This window comes from Leptonychotes weddellii, chromosome 2 (genome assembly GCF_054177405.1).
Source record: "Leptonychotes weddellii isolate Sample4059 chromosome 2, ASM5417740v2, whole genome shotgun sequence".
NCBI lineage: Eukaryota > Metazoa > Chordata > Mammalia > Carnivora > Phocidae > Leptonychotes > Leptonychotes weddellii.
The window spans coordinates 75103919-75126455 of record NC_138370.1 but is presented as its reverse complement, the minus strand read 5'-3'; the positions used below and the strand labels follow the sequence as shown (position 1 = coordinate 75126455).

The 22537-nt window shown below is 33.8% G+C and overlaps 1 long non-coding RNA gene across 1 annotated transcript in view; it reads left to right on the top strand.

Annotated features, from left to right (window-relative positions):
- Positions 1-22537, top strand: part of LOC145720322 (uncharacterized) — a 217015-nt gene that overhangs the window by 102302 nt on the left and 92176 nt on the right. The window lies entirely within an intron of this gene.

The following is a 22537-nucleotide window of genomic DNA, read 5'->3' as shown; positions in this document are numbered from 1 at the left end:
ATATATATATATATATTTGTGAAATGAGTGAAGAATTAAATTTTATACTAATAAAGTAATCAAATATAATTAAGTAGCATAGAACATGTCTAAAATGCTCTAAATTCATAATTAGGGGAGATTTACTATATGGTAACTTTGTTATAAATTTGTTTTTATTGAAAAGATAATATTAAAAAGTTAGAACTGCATAATTCCAGTTTCAGCAAGCCTGTGGTAATTTTTGTAGATTATCTTTATCATGTACATAGTATGTTATTGAAACATCATACCATGTACAATTTTATGTTATTTTTTAACATTTTGTTATTTTGTTATTTTTTCCATTGAATTGTTTATTCATTTATTTATTTATGTTTTTAACTTCCAGTTTTATTTGGATATAGTAGACATATAGTACCATATAAATTTGAGATATACAGCATAATGACTTGACTTAAATAGATTGTTAAACAATTACCACTATAAGTTTGGTTAACATCCATCATCTCATATAGATAAGCAAAAAAAAAAAGGAAGAAGAAAGAAAAGAAAGGTTTTTTCCTGTGTAATAAGAACTCAGGGTTTACTCTCTTAACTTTCAAATATATCTTGTAGTAGCGTTAACTATAGTCACCATGTTGTACCTTCTCAGTGCTTATTTATCTTATAACTGAAAGTTTATACCTTTTGATCACCTTCATTGAATTCCTCTATCTTCCACCCCCTACCTCTGATAAACACAAGTCTGATCTCTTTTTCTATGAGTTTGTTTGGTTTTTAGATTGCATATATACGTGAGATCATTCCATGTATAAGTGAGATATGTCTTTCTCTGACTAACTTATTGTACTTAACTTAATGCCTTCTGGGTCCATCCCCATTGTGGCAAATGGTAGGATTTTCTTTTTATGACTAAATAATGTTCCAGTGTTTATATATACCACCACTTTTTATCCATGCATTTATTGATGAACAGTTAGGTTGTTTCCATGTCTTGCCTATTGTAAATAATGCTTCATTGAACATAGGGGTGCATATATCTCTTTGAGTTAGTGTTTTTGTTTTCTATGGATAAATATCCAGAAGTGGAATTGCTGGATGTTATGGTAGTTCTTTTTTTTTTAATTTTTTGAGGGAACTTCATACTGTTTTCTAAAGTGATGATACTAATTTACAGTCCCACCAACGGTGCCTAAGGGTCTCCTTTTTTTTCCCAAATCTTCACCAGTATTTAGTATTTCTTGTCTTTTTGATAATAGCCATTCTAATAGGTGTGAGGTGATAGTTCATTGTGGTTTTGACTTGCATTTCCCTTATGATTAGTGACATTGAGCACCTTTTATGTAGCTGTTGGCCATTTGTGTATATCTTTGGGGAAAATGTCTATTTTGGTCCTTTGTCCATTTTTAACTTTTTTTCTATTAAGTAGTATGAGTTCTTTATACACTTTTTATTTTAACCTCTGATCAGATATATGACTTGCAAATAATTTTTTCCCACTCTATAGGTTGTCTTTTCATTTTGTTGATTATTTTGCTGTATAAAAGCTTTTTAATTTGATATAGTCCCACTTGTTTATTTTTTATTTTTTTGCTTATATTTTAGATGTCATCATTGCATTTTAAATTGCCTATAATTTTGTTATATATTTTCTTAAGAATGTCCATAAGTTTATAAAATAATTCATCAGGTTTCTGTAACATTTAATAAATAGTTTTTCTTTAACAAAATTTTAGTTTTAACTTTTTATTTTATAAATGTAAAATAGATTCTCAAAATTTCTTTAATTTGCAATTCTTTAGCAGAGAGAACAGTTTTTTTATTTGAATTTCATCTAATTACCTCAATTGTTATTTTTTTCCACTTGAAGTATTAATAGTTTGACAGCTCTCTTATAAATTACAGTGATATAATACTATGTCAACACTTATTCACCTACTGATAGAAAAAATATTTTCTATTCTATTGCATTTTTTTAAAGGTTTTATTTATTTATTTGACAGAGAGAGACACTGTGAGAGAGGGAACACAAGCAGGGGGAGTAGGAGAGGGAGAAGCAGGCTTCCCTCTGAGCAGGGAGCCCATGCGGGGCTTGACCCCAGGACCGTGAGATCATGACCTGAGTCGAAGGCAGATGCTTAATGGCTGAGCCACCCAGGCACCCCTCTATTGCATTTTTTGTTTGAGTTTTGTTATCTTCACTGAATTCACTGCAATTTTTGTTTGTATACATTATAATATGTCAGTATTTTCCACTGTAAATTTTTCTACTCTTTCCAAGTTAATAAAGTTGTCAACTCTGCTATTTTCCCCACATAGTTATATCTTATATATCCCCTCTTATTCATGTGATTTTTAGTTTAGAGTATGATATAGGACAGTATTTGTCAATGCAGAGATCAAAAACACATGCTATCAGAAACATACGGTTTGTTATACAGATGAAGCAGTCTCTAGTCATGAGATCTTAGGGATTATATTTTTACAAGTGCCTGAGTTGATACCAAAGCACATTATAACTTGAGAACAACTGATACTAGATGTATGGAACTCAATATTCCCCCCCAAATCACTGTAATTAAAACTTTATCAAATAACACTATACACTAAGTTGTGTTGAAAGTGTGCATATCGAGAGATATTAAGTTTTATACCTAATTATGTTCTGAATTCTCCATGTTATTAATTTTTTCTGTTTGCCTTCACAAAAGAGAATTTTAAATATTTTTGATTTAAAAGAATTTAGTTTTAAACTTAAAGTTTAAGGTTTTTTTTTTAAAGAGTATTTTTGTGTGTGTGTGAGAGAGAGAGAGAAAGAGAGAGAGTATAAGCAGGGGAGGGGCAAAGGGAGAAGCAGACTCCCTGCTGAGCAGGGAGCCCAATGCCGGACTTGATACCCAAGACCCTGGGATCATGACCTGAGTTGAAGGCAGATGCTCAACCGACTGAGCCATCCAGGTGCCCTAAAGTTTAGTTTCTGAAAGGAAAATAGCCCAGCTGTCCCGTCTTTCCTTTCAAAGTGTTCTGCAATAATATCTTCTTTTGCCATATTTTGTAAACATTCTGTCAGGTTTCAAAAATGCCCTCTTGAAACTGTTCCTTGGATTTGTTTAAATTTATATATTTAACTTAAGAAATATATATATAATATATTAAAATGTTTAGTGTTTATATCCAAGAGTGATATACTAATAAGGAATCCAAATTGAAAATTTTTGGCTACAGACCTATCGTAGTGTTTGGAACACTTGCTTCAGTTACTGGGTATGCAAATCCAAATCCAGAATCTGTGTATAGTCTTGGAAAGACCTATTACTATCACCTGGAGCCATGGGTAATAGACCAGCTATGGGCCAATTTTGAATCTCTGTTATGGACTGAATGTTTGTATCCCAACCCCCATCCCCCTAAATTCATATCTTGAATCCCTAACCCCCAATGTGATTATATTAGGAAGTGAAACCTTTTTGAAAATAATTAGGTTTGGATGAGGTCGTAAGGGTGGAACTCTCATGGATGGATTAGTCCTACAAAAAGAAGAGGGGCACCTGGGTGGCTCAGTTGGTTAAGTGTCTGAGGTTTTGTCTCATGTTATGATCTCAGGGTTGTGGGATCAAGCCCTGCATCAGGCTCCATGCTCAGCATGGAGTCTGCTGGAGATTTTCTCTCTCTCTCCCTCTGCCCCTCCCCCAGCTTGTGTGTGTGCTCTCTCTCTAAAATAAGTAAATAAAATCTTTAAAAAAAGAAAGAAAGAAGAAGAGACACCAGAGATTTTACTTGCTGCCATGCAGGAAGAGGGCAGCTCTCTGCAAGCCAGAAAGAGGACCTCACCAGGAACCTAATCTACCAGCACCTTGATCTTGGGCTTTCAAGACTCCAGAACTGTGGGGGAAATAGATGTCTGTTATTTAAGCTCCCCAGTCTATTTTGTTATAGCAGCCTGAGCTAAGACACTCTCAATAGATGGCCTATAGCTGTGCTTGGTTTTTTAGGTTTCTGTTTGAAAAATCGTTACCACATTTCAAGCTTTGCAGTGGCTTAAATTAGTTTGTTTTTTTTTTTTTTTGTCTACTTGTTATTTCAATGATTAAATATCCTCATGCCAATCATTTCATATACAGGAGAGAATTCTTTGAAAGAATAAATAAGGGCAACCACTTACTGGTTTCAGTTCCCTTCTGAAGTCAGAAAAGGGGTTCTTTTGAGATTATCAGCATGCCCCTTTGCTTTTCTCCCTTTAAACCCACCACGTTTTATAATGTGTCACCCCAAATTGAAATTTAATTTTCTACTTATCTAAGACCATTTTAAACCATACTGTTAATCTGTTGTCTACCACCCAGGTATTACTAAAATCCATACCATATCATTATTATCATCTAGTCCTTCCAGATGCCACTAGGAACACTGCTCTTAAGTCTGCCTATTGAGTAGATTTGGCTTTTCCTTCTTTGTTTAAGGTACAGCTGTTAACTGCAACAATGAAGCTGTTTTCCAAATTAATTCTTGCCACTCCATCCTTGAGCTACCATATTTAAATCATACTGCTTATTTAGCACCCTCAGATACTGATCATGGGGAAGGGACTATTTAGATTTGGAGTTAGGGAACTCCTCAGGGGTATCTAATGTGACTCATAGTCATGCTAGTCACCTCTTAATAAATGCAGTAAGTATTCCTGTGTGTAGTGCCTGTAACGATATCCTTAATATGATATGCCCATTTGATAAGAGAACTCTTCTTTGCATTTCATTTTCTAAAATGAAGTGCTGTTGTTATATAATCCATGACATAAGTATTATTTCAAAATAATTTTTTGTTTTGTTAATAGAAATAGCTTTAATTAAAGCCAGAAAATAACCCACTAACTGTCTTTCAAAGGTTATATATTGTTAGTAGACTCAATTCTAGTCCAAAACCCCAGAAGTTGCTGCTGGGTAGCAGTCACGGGTTTTTGACTAAGTCTCCAATCAGCATGATGACACAATATCATTTGAACAATGAGACCCTAAGAAGGATGACCAACTGTCTTGATTTGTCTAGACTATAAGTTTAATACTGAAAGTCTTGAATCCCAGGAAACCTTACCTTAGGCTGCAAAAGGTTTCAGTAGACAATGTAGATGGTTGTGAAATAGCATGAAACCAGTATGATGAGCCAAATATAGGGACCAAAAGCAATACCGTTTTTAGTGTCAAACAGATATGGCATAGATTATACACCTTCCATAGTCATGGTCACTCTTTTTACCAAACAGCTGATATTGGCAACCATGAGTTACTGTTCACAATAATGAATCATCCATTATTGCATCATTCTAAGTGATGCAGTTTAAGTGTGTTGTAATTAATTGTAGATTAACTGTTGTGCTTTGTAATGTAATAGTGCTAGTTTCTTTATAACACTGTGAATATTGCAACAATGTTTTCTAAGAGTTCACATCATGAAAATGAGGTTGATTACAATACCAACACTAACAAGACTCAGATATCACTGACAAAAAAGGTTAATAATTGGGTTATTTTATTATCAGTGAAAGGATTTATACAATGGTATTAGGACCAAAGCAGAGCATACTGTATAATACACAAAAAGAACAGTTTGAGACTGGGCACGGTGGAAAGGAGAATATGAAATCAACTATATAGACTGATCTCACAAGTCTATAATGATACAGTCAAGTATTTCTTATAATAAATCAAAAGTTTTATCTCCCAAAGAGATACCAATGTTCAGGGAAAAAAAAAATAGTGGCCAATGAATTAGCTTGGGTATACCACATAAATGAATCAGCATTATTATATTGTTCTTTTTATTGCTTCCTAAAACTGGATACAGTTCATTTCCTGACTCAAAGATTGCAACTAAAATGTCCCCTATGGGCAAACAAAAGAAGGGATTTTGATAACAGATGTTTGGGTACCTTATAGTATTGTTCTGGGGTGACTAGTATCCCCCCAAATTCATATCTTTCTAGAATCTCAAAATATGAACCTGTTTGGAAATGAGGCCTTTACAGATGTAATCAGGTTATCTTGAAATTAGGCATACCGGATTAGAGAGTAGGCCCTAAATCCCATGACTGGTGTCCTTATAAGAAAGCCATGTAAAGACACAGAGACGCACAGACACAAGGAGCATGTCATGTGATGGCAGAGGCAGAGATTGGAATTATGTATTTATAAGTCAAGGAATACCAAGAATTGCCAGCTACCACCAGAGACTAGGAAAAGGCATGGAAGAATTATTCCCTAGAGCTTTCAGAGGGAGCATGCTGCTGCTAATGTCTTGATTTTGAACTTCTAGCCTCCAGAACTGTCAGAAAATAAATTTCTGTTCTTTTAAGCCATTCAGTTTGCAGTAGTTGCTATGGTAGCCATAGAAAACTAATACAAGTATAGAGCTCATTCTGTCATACATTACCAAATGTCATGCTTTCTGGAACATATATAGTGATGTATTAAATCATGCAACCAAAAAATGTTTTCCCCAGTTCTTAGATAATTTTACTTGAAAAATATTTAGTTTCAAATTATCTCATTGTTTCTATGAGAATTTTAATGAAACCACAGAAAACATAAATATCTTTTCAAAATACAAATTAGACTTGTTTATCTATGCATATTAAGCAGACAGTGAAAATACAAATTTTGGCAAATTTTATTTTGTCTATAAATTTCATAAAAGGAAAAATAAAAATTTTGCTTGCTTTTGTTGCAAAAAATACTACTAAGATAGGGTATGATTTTCTCACCTGTGATATTGAGACTTTCATAATGAAGGTTAGGGATAAATGTGGTATGTTTACTAATGGTGCCCAAAGATATCAGGGTCCTAATCCATGGAATCTGTGCATGTTATTTTTATGGCAAAGGAATTTTGCAGTTGTGATTAAATTAAGAATCATGATAGTGAGAGGCAAACCAAGAAACAGACATAGAGGACAAACTGATGGTTACTGGGGGGAGGTAGGTGGGGGGTGGGTTAAATGGGTGATGGTGATTAAGATGGGCATTTGTGATGAGCACTGGGTGTTGTATAAAAGTGTTGAATCACTAAATTGTAAACCTGAAACTAATATTATACTGTATGTTAACTGACTAGAATTAAAATAAAAACTTTAAAATAAAGAATCTTGTGATGATGAGATTGTCCTAGATTATCCATGTAGGCCCTAAATGTACCTATAAAATGGTTTTGATTGTTGCAAACCATATAAAAGGTGCTAAAGTATTGGCCTGCTGTCTGCAAATGTTGGTCTTGAAATAATTGCAAAGTGTAGGAAAAAAATTTCCTTCTGTAATCAGGAAATGTATTGAGGATGAGAATGGAGAAAAGGATTACAATAAAATAAAAATTTATATGCTGTTTCTCTAAAATGTTTGATGATCTTTGACAAAGCCATAAGAAGTCTAGAAAAGAATAAACAAACAGGATCTGAATTGATCAGTATTATGTGTAGGTTCTGACAAAAACTAATATAGTGAAACTATATTGGAATTAACACTGTCAAAATTAAAAAAAGAAAAAGAAAAATCACCAGAACGTAGAGCCAAGCTAAACAGGATTTTTCAATTTCTTTACTAAAACTAATTACATGGAATACAAATTCAATTTCTTAAGATCAACTACTTCTGTGCTCTAAAATCATTTTCCCTGAGAAAGATTTAACTTTTGATAATACTCAATGTGCTTTAGAATGTTTAAAAATGATACACATTTCTCACATTCTGCATGGAGCACTGGGTGTTATGCACAAACAATGAATCATGGAACACTTCATCTAGAACTAATGATGTAACGTATTGGGATTAACATAAGAATCAAATAAATAAATAAATAAATAAATAAATAAATAAATAAATAAATAAAAATGATACACATTTCAGACTTAGTCTATATAATGAGTTTATAAGTACAAATGACCTGATTGGCAAACATCTGGCAATCTACCAAAACAAGTCTAGATACAAAGTGGGCATTTCTACAGTGCAGACCATTAATTTCTAAGTCTAAAAATCTGCTTTTGCTAGTGAATAAAATTCTAAGTATTTCATGTTCAGGGGTATTTGTTGAGATTAGTTAGCTTGAAGTTATCATATTGGATTTCTATCAGGGTTCAGTGGAATGGGGGCTTGATGAGAGCAGAACTGCAGGTCAAAGTCAATTTTACATTTGACTAAATTAAGTTTACCACTACTGTAAGTTTCTCTAAAAAGAAAAGGAAATGTATACATTTCTGAAAGTGTGATTTTCTATGAAAAAGAAAAGAAGGGTGCACTAAAGGATGTGGGCAATTTTGAGAAGTATTATTTAAAGAGAAAAGAAAGAGTGACATTATCCTACTATATCACAGGACAGAAGGAACATATTGTGCCTGAAAGACCCTAAGTTGGCTGCTATGATGCCTACCTTCCACTATCTCCACTCTTGTGATCAAGACTTGTGAGCAGGACGTGTGATTTGCTTTTCTTTATCACTAAGACTTTAAGAGTAGTTTAGGTTTATAGCAAAATTGAGGGGGAGATACAAAGGTTTCCCTTATGCAAGCATAGCCTCCTGCATTATCAGCATCCTTCACCAGTGTAGTACATTTGTTACAATTGATGAACCTACATGGACACATCACAATCACCCTAAATCCATACTTTCCATTATGGTTCACTCTTGGTGTTGTGCATTTTATGGGTTTGGATACATGTATAATGACATTGATCCCATTCTGGTGATATCATATAGAGTATATTCACTGCCCTAAAAATTCTCTGTGTTCCACTTATTCATCACTCCCCTCCACCCCAGCTCCTCACAACCAATGATCTTTTTGTTGTTTTCATAGCTTTACCTTTTCTAGAAATGTCAGAGTTGGAATTGTATATTACGTAGCCTTTTCAGATTGGTTTATTTCCACTTAATAATATACATTTAATGTTCCTCTATAACCTTTCATGGCTTGATAGTTTATTTCTTTTTTAGTGCTGAATAATATTCCATTTTCTGGATGTAACAGAGTTTATTAATCCATTTACTTGAAGGACATCTTGGTTGCTTTCAAGTTTTGGCAATTACTAATAAAGCTGCTATAAACACACATATTCAGTTTTTTGTAAGGATATAAGTTTTCCACTCCTTTGAGTAAATACCAAAGAGCAAGACGTCTGGGTGGTATAGTATGATTAGTTTTATAAGAAACCACCAGTGGTGCCTGGGTGTTTAAGTGTCTGACTCTTGGTTTTGGCTCCGGTCGTGATATCAGGGTAGTGAGATCAAGCTCCACATCAGGCTCCATACTCACAGTGGAGTCTGCTTGGGACTGGATCTCTCTCTCTCTCTCTGCCCCTCCCCCCCAAATAAATCTTAAAAAAAAAAAATTCGTCTTCCAAAGTGGCTGTACCATTTTGCATTCCCTCCAGCAATAAATGAGTGTTCCTGTAGCTCCACATCGTCACCAGTATAGGGTATTGTCTGTCTTCCAGATTTTGGCCATTCCGATAGGTGTGTAGTGGTATCTCAATGTTTTAATTTGCATTTCCCATTTGTATATGATATAGAACGTATTTTCATATGCTTATTTGCCATCTGTATATCTTCTTTATTGTGGTATCTTTGTTGAGGTGTTAAGGTTTGTGTTCCATTTTGAATAATATTGTTTTATTGTTGAGTTTTGAATTTTTTATGTATTTTAGGTAAATGCCCTCTATCAGATATATATTTTGCAGATATTTTCTCCATTGTGTATGTCATCTTTATTATCTTGGCATTATTTTTCACAGAGCAGAAGTTTTTAACTATAATGAAGTCTAACATCCATTTTTATTTTATGTGTTGCACTTTTGGAGTCATCACCATTATCCAAGGTCATCTGTTTTCTTCTATGATAGCTTCTGGCAGTTTTATAGTTGTGCATTTTACATTTAGGTCTGTGATCCATTTTGAGTTAATTTTTGTGATCAGATATAAGTAATATGCCTGATCCAGAATTTAAAACAACAATCTTGAGGATACCAGCAGGGCTTCATAAAAGCATAGAAGACATCTGGGAGTCCCTTCCAACAGAGAGAAAAGACCTAAAAACTTGTCAGACTGAAATAAAAAATGCAATAACTGAGATGTGAAACTGATTGTAATGACCACAAGGATAGAAGAAGCAGAGGAACAAATAAGTGATATAGAAGATAAAATTATGGGAAATAATGAAGCTGAAAAGAAGAGGGAAAGAAAAATATTGGATAATGAATGTAGACTTCAGGAATATATCTACTCCATAAAGTGTAATAAAATTTGTACCACAGGAGTCCCAGAAAAAGAAGAAGAGGGAAAAGGGTGCAAAAGATGTATTTGAGTGAATTATAGCACAGCTGAAAATGTCCCTACTCTGGAGAAGGAAACAGACATCCAAATCTAGGACACACAGAGAATTCCCATCAAAATCAATAAAAGCCAACCAACACCAAAACATATTGTAGTAAAATTTGCAAAATGCAGAAATAAGGAGAAAAGTCCTCAAAGTAGTAAGAGCAAAGAAATCCCTAACTTACAAGGGAAGACAAAGAAGGTCAGCAGCAGACCTATCCACAGAAACTTGACAGGCCAGAAGAGAGTAGTATGATATATTCAATAAGCTGAATGGGAAAAATATGCAACCAAGAATACTTTATGCAGCAAGACTGTCATTCAGAATAGAAGGAGAGATAAAGTGTTTCCCAGACAAACAAAAACTAAAGGAGTTCATGACCACTAAACCAGTCCTGCAGAAAATATTAAAGGGGACCCTTTGAGTAGGAAAGAAAGACCAAAAGTGACAAAGACTAGAAAAGAACAGAGAAAATCTCCAAAAACAATGACTTTATAGGTAATACAATGACACTAAATTCATATCTATCAATAATCACTCTCAATGTTAATGGACTAAATGCTCTAATCAAAAGACATAAGGTATCAGAATGGATTAAAAAAAAAAGAAAAGACCCATCTATATGCTACCTATAAGAGACTCATTTTAGACTTAAGATACCTGCAGATTGAAAGTGAGGAGACGGAGAATGATTTATCATGCTAATGAATGTCAAAAAAATAAGCCAGAGTAGCTATACTTACATTAGACAAACTAGATTTTAAACCAAAGACTGTAACAAGAGATGAAGAAGGGCACTATAGCATAATAATGGGGTCTATCCAAAAGGAAAATCTAATGATTATGAATATTTATGCCCCCCAACTTGGAAGCACCCAATATATAAAACAACAGCAAACATAAAGAAACTCATTGATAATACAATAATAGTAGGGGACTTATCACCCCACTTACAGCAATAGACAGATCATCTGAGCAGAAAGTCAACAAGGAAACAATGGCTTTGAAAGACATACTGGGCCAGATGGACTTAGCAGATATATTCAGAACATTTTATCCTAAAGCAGCAGAACACATATTCTTTTTGAGTGCACATGGGACATTCTCCAGAATAAATCACATACTGGGTCACAAATCAGGCCTCAACAAATATAAAAAGATTGAGATCATAACATACATATTTTCTGACCACAACTCTACAAAACATGAAGTCAACCACTTGAAGAAGAAAATTTGGAAAGACCATGAATAAATAGAAGTTAAAGAACATCCTACTAAAGAGTGAATGGGTTAACCTAGAAATCAAAGAAGAAATTTTAGAAAATACACAGAAATAAATGAAAATGAAAACATGATGGTCTAAAACCTTTGAGATACAGCAAAAATGGTCATAAGAGGGAAGTATATAGCAATACAGCCTACTTCAAGATGCAAGAAAAATCTGAAATACACAACCTAACTTTACACCTAAAAAAGCTAAAAAAAAGAACAGCAAACAAAGCCTAAAGCCAGCAGAAGAAGGGGAATAAAAAAGATTAGAGCAGAAATAAAAGATAAAGAAAAAACAACAACAACAAAACAGAACAGATCAATGAATCTAGAAGCTGGTTCTTTGAAATAATTAATAAAATTAATAAACCCCTAGCCAGATTTATCAAAAAGGAAAGGGAAAGGAGCCAAATAAATCACAGATGAGAAAGATCACAACCAACACCACACAAATACAATTATAAGAGAATATTATGAAAAAATATATGCAAACAAATTGGGCAATCTGGAAGAAATGCATAAATTCTTAGGAACATTATAAACTACTGAAACTGAAGAAATGGAAAATTTGAACAGACCCATAGCCAGCAAAGAAATTGGGTCAGGAATCAAAAAATCTCCCAACAAACAAAAGTCCAGAACCATATGGCTTCCCAGAGGAATTCTGCCAAACATTTAAAGAAGAGTTAATACCTATTCTCTCAAACTGTTCCAAAAAAATAGAAATAGAAAGAAAGCTTCCAAACTCATTTTACAAAGCCAGAATTACCCTGATTCCAAAACCAGACAAGTAGCCCACTAAAAAGAATTACAGGCCAATATCCCTAATGAACATGGATGGAAAAATTCTCAAAAAAAAAAAAAAATACTAGCAAATTGAATCCAACAGTACATTAAGAGAATCATTCACGGCAATCAAGTGGGATTTATTCCTGGGCTGCAAGAGTGGTTTGGTATTCACAAATTAATCAACATGACACACCACATTAATAAAATTAATAAAAGAAAGTATAAGAACCATATGATCCTCTCAGTATATGCAGAAAAAGCATTTGACAAAGTACAACACCCATTCTTGATAAAAACTCTCAACAAAGTACGGATAGAGGGAACATACCTCAACATCATAAAGGCTATATACGAAAGATGCTAATATCATCCTCAGTGGGGAAAAACTGAGAGCCTTTCCTCTATGTTCAGGAACAAAACAGGAATGTCAACTCTCACCATTGTTATTTAACATAGTAATGGAAGTCCTCACCTCAGAAATCAGACAACAAAAAGAAATAAAAGGCATCCAAATTGTCAAGGAAGAAGTCAAACATGATACACTATGATGCTATGATGACATGATACTCTATGTAGAAAACCCAAACGACTCCACCAAAAAATTGCTAGAACTGATAAATGAATTCAGTAAATTTGCAGAATACAAAATCGACATACAGAAATCTGTTGCATTTTTATATACCAATAATGAAGCAGCAGAAAGAGAAATGAAGGAATCAATTCCATTTACAATTGGATCAAAAACCATAAGATACCTAAGAATAAACCTAACCAAAGAGATAAAAGATCTGTACTGTGAAAAGTATATAACAATTAGGAAAGAAATTGAGGAAGACACAAAGAAATGGAAAAACATTCCTGTGCAGTAAACAATCAACAAAACAAAACATGCTCATGGATTGGAAGAAAAAATATTGTTAAAATGTCTATACTACCCCAAACAATTTACACATTTAGTGCTATCCCTTATCAAAATACCAACAGCATTTTTCACAGAGATAGATCAAACAATCTTAAAATTTGTGTGGAACTGCAAAATATCCTGAATTGCCAAAGCAATCTTGAAAAAGAAAAGCAAAGCTGGAGGCATGACAATTCTGAATCTTCCAGCTGTATTACAAAGCTGTAGTCATCAGGACAGTATGGTACCAGCACAAAAACAGACACATAGATCAAAGGGACAGAATAGAAAACCCAGAAATGGACCCTCAATTCTGTGGTCAACTAATCTTCAACAGACAGAAAAAAAATATCGAAAGAAAAAAAGACAGTCTCTTCAACAAATGGTATTGGGAAAACTGGACAGAAACATGCAGAAGAATGAAAATGGACTGCTTTCTTATGCCATATACAAAAATAAATTCAAAATGGATGAAAGACCTAAATATAAGACAGAAAACTATCAAAATCTTAGAGGAGAACACAAACAACAACCTCTTTGACATTGGCCTTGGCAACTTCTTACTAGACATGTCTCCTGAGGCAAGGGAAACAAAGGCAAAAATGAACTATTGGGACTACATCAAGATAAAAAGCTTCTGCACAGTGAAAGAAACGATCAACAAAACTAAAAGGTAACCTTCAGAATGGGAGAAGATTTGCAAATGACATATCTGATAAAGTGTTAATATCCAGAATCTATAAAGAAATTATCAAACTCAATACCCCCAAAAAAAAATCCAGTTAAGAAATGGACAAAAGACATGAATAGAAATTTTTCCAAAGAAAACATCCAAATGGCTAGCAGACACATGAAAAACTGCTTCACGTGAGTCATTGGGGAAATACAAATCAAAACCACAATGAGACACCACCTCACAACTGTCAGAATGGCTAAAATTAACAACAGAGGAAACAACAGCTGTTGGTGAGGATGAGGAAAAAGGGGAACCCTCTTATACTGTTGGTGGGAATACAAACTGGTGCAGCCCCTCTGGAAAAAGTATGGAGGTTCCACAAAAAATTAAAAATAGAACTACCCTACAACCCAGCAATTGCACTACTAGGTATTTACCAAAGGATACAAAAATATTGATTCAAAGGGGCACATGCATCCTGATGTTTATAGCAGCATTCTCAACAATAACCAAATTATGGAAAGAGCCCAAATTTCTATCCACTGATGAATGGGTAAGGAAGAGATAATGTATAGGTATGTAATGGAATATTACTCAGCCATCAAAAAGAATGAAATCTTACCATTTGTAATGACCTGGATGGAACTAGACAGTATTATGCTAAGTGAAATAAGTCAGTCAAAGAAAGACAAATACCATGATTTCACTCATGTGGAATTTAAGAAACAAAACAGATGAACATGGGGAAAGAAAGAAAGAGGGAGGAAAACCATAAAAGAGACTCTCAACTGCAGAGAACGAATTGGAGGTTGTTGGAAGGGAGGTGGTTGGGGGATGGCTAAATGGGTGATGGGTAATTAAGGAGGGCACTTGTTGTGATGAGCACTTACATATAGCACCCAAATAACTGGGTGTTATATGTAATAAATGAATCACTAATTCTACTCTTGAAACTAATATTATACTATATATTAACTAACTAGAATTTAAATGGTTTTGTATTTTTTATTTCGAATTCCATTTGTTTATTGTAGATATATAGGAAAGTGATTGACTTTTGTATATTAATCTTGTATCCTGCAACATTGCTATAATCCCTTTTTAGCTCCAGGAATTTTTTTGTTGATTCTTTTGGATTTTCTACATAGATGATCATATCTACAAACAAAAACAGTTACTTCTTTCATCCAAATCTGCATAACTTTTATTTCCTTTCTTGACTTAGTGCATGAACAAGAACTTCTAGTATGATGTTGTAAAGGATGGATGAGAGGGGTCACCCTTGCATTGTATATGATTTAAATAGGTCAGCTTTAAGTTTATCACCATTATGATATTAGCTGCAGTTTTTTTGTATATATTCTTTCTGCAACTGAGACAACTATCTTCTATTCTTTTTTTTTTTTTTAGATTTTATTTATTTATTTGAGAGAGAGAGAGTCCGAGAGAGAGCACAAGCAGGATGAGGGGAGAGGGAGAAACAGGCAGGGAGCCTGATGTGGGACTTGATCCCAAGACCCCAAAGGCAGACACTTAACTGACTGAGCTGCCCAGGCACACTTCTTATTTTACTGAGAATTTTTCTCATGATTGTTAGATTTTGTCAAATTGATTTGATCATATGACTTGTTCTTTTTTAGTCTGTTTATATGATGGATTATATTAATTGTTTTTCTAATCTTGAACCAGTCTTCCATACCTAGGATAAATATGACTTGATCATGATGGATAATTCTTTTTGTACGTTGTTGGATTTGATTTGCTAATTGAAGTTTCCTAAGAATCTTCCCATTTTTGTTGGGAAATGTGCCATAGTCAGATTATCTATACACTGGATGTCATATGATTAATCAGAATCTGTAATTTGATATTAGCTTGATCTTCAGATTGTGAATGAACATATATCCTCAAAATAATATATTAGTACTTCCAAATTAATTAAGTATACATTTCTTCTCTAAAGACTCTGGCAACAAGGAGGAAAATTTAAATATTCCTGTGAAAGCACAATATTGCAAACTCTAAATGTATTTTAGAGTTTGTCTCACATGATTGCACATTGGTTCTAGCTTTCCCCCCCAGTTTTCTTCTTTTTAAAGAGTTTTTTGAAATGGTTATTGAAAAGTAAGCATTAGCCAGATTGAACACAGAATACTGATCCTCTGAACACAGAATATCAATCTCTCTTAGTTTCTTGCATAGTTTGAATTAATACCATAATGGACAGAACTGATGCTATTGAAGGCAAACCTCCATGTTGTTCTATATAGCCTAAAGTTAACCCCTGGATTCATCACCTTTTCTCCAAGGCCATACTGGACTATTAAATAATTTGTGGGTACTTACAGACTTGCCTGTAATATATCTTTCATTAAAGCTGAATTTTTTTTTAAATTTATTTGACAGAGAGAGTGCACAAGTAGGCAGAGCGGTAGGCAGAGGCAGAGGGAGAAGCCGGCTCCCCGCTGAGCAGAGAGCCCCATGTGGGGCTGGATCCCAGAACCCTGGGATGATGACCCAAGCTGAAGGCAGATGCTTAAGAGACTGAGCCACCCAGGTGCCCCTAAAGCTGAAATTTCTTGATTCTTCTCAAGTTATACGATATTGATTTAAATTAACCACTAGGGTGCGTAGGTAATTTTAAAAGTTCCTCTCGGTATAAATATTAAAACAGAACAAAGAGCAGATTTGAATAACATTCATTTTCCAATGGTTTGGAAAAGGATATAGACTCCCATTTAAACACTCCCATTAAAATAATATACTCTGGAAAGGGTAAAACAGCAATATTTCTTCTTAAATTTTTAGATAACATTTGTTCTTAAAGTCTTACTTTTATCCTGCTCGCACTTTGAGGTCTTAAAGCTGTATCACCATATCTTCCTAACATAATTCTATTGCCCTTTAAGTTTTGATTAGCAGGTTTAGTTATGGCATTACTTTATGCACCAGTGTCTAGCAATTCCAGTAAAGTTTCTTCCCCATAACTGGACAAGGCAAATAGACTTGGGTTCCCTGCTGGGGTTGTACTAAGAGATCCTAAGCCATCCTGCCGTTCAAAATTATAGCATCTCCTTTTATTGGATGAGAACCATATTTCAATCTAAGAAGATAACTGCCTATCTCTCATGTTTGTTCTTTTTAACACAAAGGATCAGGAACTATAATTTGGAGGCCTTGGCAGCCTTGAGATTTTTATCAATTACTTTTGTTTTCTTGAAAGCAACCAAAAGCAACCAAATTACCATACTAAGTGTCTGACTTCCCCCTTGGTTTGAATGTATTTTTAATCCACTTAGCTACCCTCCCTGACCACCTATTATCTACCACCTCCGATTTCCGTTGATACGTGTTTCCTCCTTTCAGTAGTCACAATGATTGAGTGAGGACCTCAAAGCAGAGGTTGTCAAGAAGCCTCTTTGCCTTTACAGATTCTCCATTCTGCCATTCCTCATCTTTTTCCCAAATCAAGACTTAGCAATTATTTATACTATAGAGTCAAGAGTGTTACAATTACCTTGCTCACACTACTAACAGCAGCAATTGAACAGTCAATAATTGAAAGAACATCCACAGGGTAAACTCATGGAAGGTGTTCATAAAGATAAAGGATATGGTACAGCGAGAGAAAGAAAGTACAGGAAATCATCTTAGGGTTCAGAAAACTTCCAAACACAACCCCTAGAGATTTTTCTCAGTGACGTAGAATGTGTTTCATCTTCAAACTATGTGAGACGCTTTGCTTTCTGGGGATCCAAAGCAAAGTTGTTAAAGGGATCTTCTAAAACCAACTAGGAAAGTATCTAAAAGCAGGCTGTGTAACCAGTTAAACAAGGTGTAAACCATTAATGTATACATTTTCAGTAAACAATGGAGACAAGAGCATAGATTGTTTCCAGGAAAATTGTGAAATTTCAATCAAACATTAAAAAGTACTAGCTAGCACAATTTATTCTTATCTTGGTCAAGTATTAGTTTCAGATTTTCTTTTTTTTTTTTTTAAGATTTTATTTGACAGAGAGACACACAGCGAGAGAGGGAACACAAGCAGGGGGAGTGGGAGAGGGAGAAGCAGGCTTCCCGCTGAGCAGGGAGCCTGATGCGGGGCCCGATCCCAGGACCCTGGGATCATGACCTGAGTCGAAGGCAGACACTTAACGACTGAACCACGCAGGCACCCCTAGTTTCAGATTTTCAAGCATTACCCAGTATAAGCATAGAGCTACCTCAAACCAGTTTTAAGGTAAACCGATTTTTACACACCTATTCTTAATTTGCAGAGATCTTCTGTTTATCATGAAACAGTGTTGAATTTTGTCAAATTCTTTCTCTGCATATATTGAAATAACTATGCCCTTCTTTATTTAGTGACATGGCAAACCAGATTGGTTTTTAAAAATTGTTTTATTAGCCTTATTTCTTAAAACAGTTACAAGTTTACAGAAAAGTGAACAGAAAGTACATAGAGCATAGACTTCCTGTATGTTCCCTTTCCCTCAACCCATAGTTTTTCCCCTACTATTAACATCTTGCACTGGCATGCTACATTTGTAACAAGTGATAATTCAGCATCGCTACAATACTATTAACCAAAGACCATAGTTTACATAGGGTTTATTTTTTGTGTTGTATAATTTTAATAGGTTTTGCTACACACATAATGTCATTAAGTATAGTACAGAGTACTTTGAATATTATCTCCTAGCTTAACTTATTTGTCCCTCTGCCCTCTACTCTACCCTCAGCCCCCACCCCTTAAGCATGGGCAACCACTGTCTTTTTACTGTCGCTATAGTTTTGCATTTTCCAGAAGGTCATAGAATTGGAATCATATAGTATGAAGTCTCTTCAGACTGAAATTTTACTTAGCAATATTCATTAAAGGTCCTCCCCCCCTGTCTTTTCAGGGATGGAAAGTTCATTTATTTTTATCACAGAACAATATTCCATTCAATCGATCGATATACCACAATGTATTTATTCATTCATCTATTGCAAGAATCTTAGATAGTTGATTGCTTCTGAGTTTCAGTGTTATGAGTAAAGGTGCATTTGTATGCAGGACAGAAGTTTGTTTGATTGTTTTGGATATAAGTTTTCACCTTCTTTGGATAAGCACCTAGGAGTGGTGCACAACTGGTGGATTATATGGTTAGACTCTGCTTGTAAGAAACTGCCAAGCTATAATCCAAAGTGGCTGTGCCATTTTGCATTCTCGCCAGCAGTTGCTCCATTACCTCACTAGCATTCAGTGGCGCCAGTGTTCTGGATTTTGTATCTCATTGTTGTGTTAAATTGCATTTCCCTGATGTCAGATGATGGGGGGCATCTTTTCACATGCTCATTTGCTATCTTTGCATCTTCTTTTTGAGGTACCTGTTATAATTTTTGGCCCATTCATTGATCGGATTTTAAGAGTTCTTTATGTCTTTGGATACAAGGTTGATTTTTTATGTTAAACAAACTTGCATTTCTGGAATTCCACTGGGTTACAATGTATTATTCTTTTTATATATTGTTGAATTAGATTTGCTAATATTTTGTTAAAGAATTTGCATTGATGTTCATGAAGCTATTAGTTTGTAATTTATTTTTGTAATACCTTTGCCTGGTTTTGGTACCAGAGACATCTTGGCCAAATAAAATGGGATGCCTACTGATCTATCTCTGGAAAGTATTAATCTTGGCTTCATATTATTTCTTCCTTAAATATTTGATACAATTCAACAGTGAACCAATCTGACCTTGGAGTTTTATTTGTGGGAAAGTTTTTATTTTGATTTCAATTCCTTTAATAGAAATACAAGGATTAAGATTTTCAATTTATTCTTGCTATCAGTTTTAGTAATTTATGTCTTTCAGGAATTTCTTCCTTCTTTTTAAGTTGTCAATATTTGTCTAACATGTCAATAAAGTTCTAATATTCCCTCATATTTTTAATTTCCTTATGGCCCTTTAGTGGGGCCCACTCTTTCATTCTTGGCATTGATAATTTTGTTCTCTTTCCTTTTTTCTTATCATTCAGTGTAGGAGCCTCTCTTGTTGATGTTTTCTAACAACTTTGGGCTTTCTTTTTTTTTTTTTTTTAAAGATTTTATTTATTTATTTGACAGAGAGAGCACATGAGAGGGGGGAGGGTCAGAGGGAGAAGCAGACTCCCTGCCGAGCAGGGAGCCCGATGCAGGACTCGATCCAGGGACTCCGGGATCATGACCTGAGCCGAAGGCAGTCGCTTAACCAACTGAGCCACCCAGGCGCCCCAACTTTGGACTTTCTTAATTTTTCTCTATTTTTCATCTGTCTTATATTAATTTCTAATCTTGTCTTTATTTTCTATCCTTCTACTTACTTGAATTTAATGGTTCTTTTTCTAATTTTTAAGGTGGGAGCTTTGCTCAGTAATTTTAGACTCTTCTTTTCCAATAGAAACATCTAAATTTGTGCATTTCCCTTTGTTTCTATAGTTAAATTCTTTAAATTTTTAAAATTTTGATGCTTTTTTTAATTATCATCCAGTTCAAAATATTTTCCCATTCCCTTTATTATTCTTTTTATCTATAAGATATTTAAGTGTACTTTGTCTGATTTCCAGATATTTGAGGACATTTCTGGATGTTATATTTTATTGCTTTCTAATTTATTTCTTTTGTAGTGAGAAAAGATTCCTTGGGAGATTATTTGTTTTTGAAATATATGGAGACTTATTTTTAAATGCAGCATGGAGTCATTCTTGCTGAATGCATTATGTGTACCTGAATGTGCATTCTGAAGTTAGTGGATATAATATTTTTTTAAGTGTTAATTAGACTAAGATTGTTGATAGTGTCAATCAAATATTCTATATCCTTGCTCATTATTTTTGTCAAGTTCCCTTTATCAAAAACAGAAGTAAGGGGTGCCTGGCTGGCTCAGTCGGTTAAGCATCTGACTTTTGGTTTCAGCTCAGGTCATGATCTCAGGATTGTGGGATTGAGCTTCATGTCAGGCTCCATGCTCAGTGTGGAGTCTGCTTGAGATTATTTCCCTCTCACTCTTCCTCTGCCCCTCCCCCCAACTCACATGCACTCTCTCTCTCAAATAAATAAATAAAATCTTTAACAAAGTTTATTTTCTTTTAAATCTCCACCTATTATTGTGGATTTATTTATTCTTACATAGGTATTGTCAATTTTTGCCTCATATATTTTAAAGCTCTGTTGTTAAGTGCATATATATTCATAATTATTATATCTATACAATATATTGACTTTTCAATTATTCAATAAGGAAAATTGAGCTCTTATTGTTAGTTCTTGCCTTTTTGCAAGTTTAACAGTATTTCCCTTTTGTTTGGATTGTTAGGTCCATTTATATTTAATATAATTATTAATAGGGTTGGTTGTATTTACTTTTGCCATTTGCTTTTTGGAAGGTAGAGTTACTTCTATGCTTTCATTTATTTATTTATGTCATTTTTTTGTGTTGATCAAATTCTCTTGATTTGGGAAAATTTTTTAGGAGTTTCCATAATTTACATAAGTTTTAGGAATGCTTGGGGAGATCTCCATAACATAATTTATTGAAAAAAAATTTAGAAGAAATTTAGAAGAGTGTATTTATTATGGTATTTTGTATAAAAAAAGTCCAAAACATTCTATATATACTTGTGTACATATATGTATCAATATTTATATATCTCTCTATACACACATGTGCACACACATACACATATGGCTGACACAAAATATGGAAGAATACATAGAACATTTGAAAGAGGACAAGAAGGAAGATGATAAGTAAAACATACAGGTTAGGAGAATTTCTTCATTGGAATTTTACCATATACAATAATTATAGAAATACTATAATATCAGTACTTAGAACAAATTATTATGTATATTTTCAAAATTACTTTTAGTTGTTAAACATATATCCTTGCTTTCATATAAATATACATATACCTGCACATGCAATATGTGTGTGTGCATCCACACAAGATCAAATGTGATTTTATTTATCTGAAAAGATGGCTTCAGAATCAGTTTCTGCATTTTGGTTTTGTTATTTTATATATTTTAATTAATTTAATATTTTAATTAAAATATTTTAATTTAATTAAATTTAATTTAATATTTTAATTACTGTTAACGGAAAAAATAATATAACTCTTTTAAGAAAATTAAATAATCATCAAAACTCATTCAAAAATATTTCTTGAGTACCAGACAATATTCTAAATTATTTGTGTTGTTTTATGAAAATAATTTTGGGAATAAAAATGCAAATTAAGGTAATTGTGTAACTTCCTCCTTGTCTTATATATTTTACCGTGAAAAAATAATAGAAAAAATATATTTTTCTCAAATATAAGTAGCTTCTTTATCATAAAACTAAATCAATGTCATTGGCATAGAAAACAATATTCATCTCTCCAAACTAGCCAATGCTGCACAGCAAATAAAAGTAGCTTCTATTTTCTTAAAAGACTTGTTACTTTTCCTTAGCTAAATAAGTGACTCACAATTTGAAAATGGCTTTTTGTTGTAAAACAGTAGTATACATCTCTTGATGTATATAGGTTTGCTTC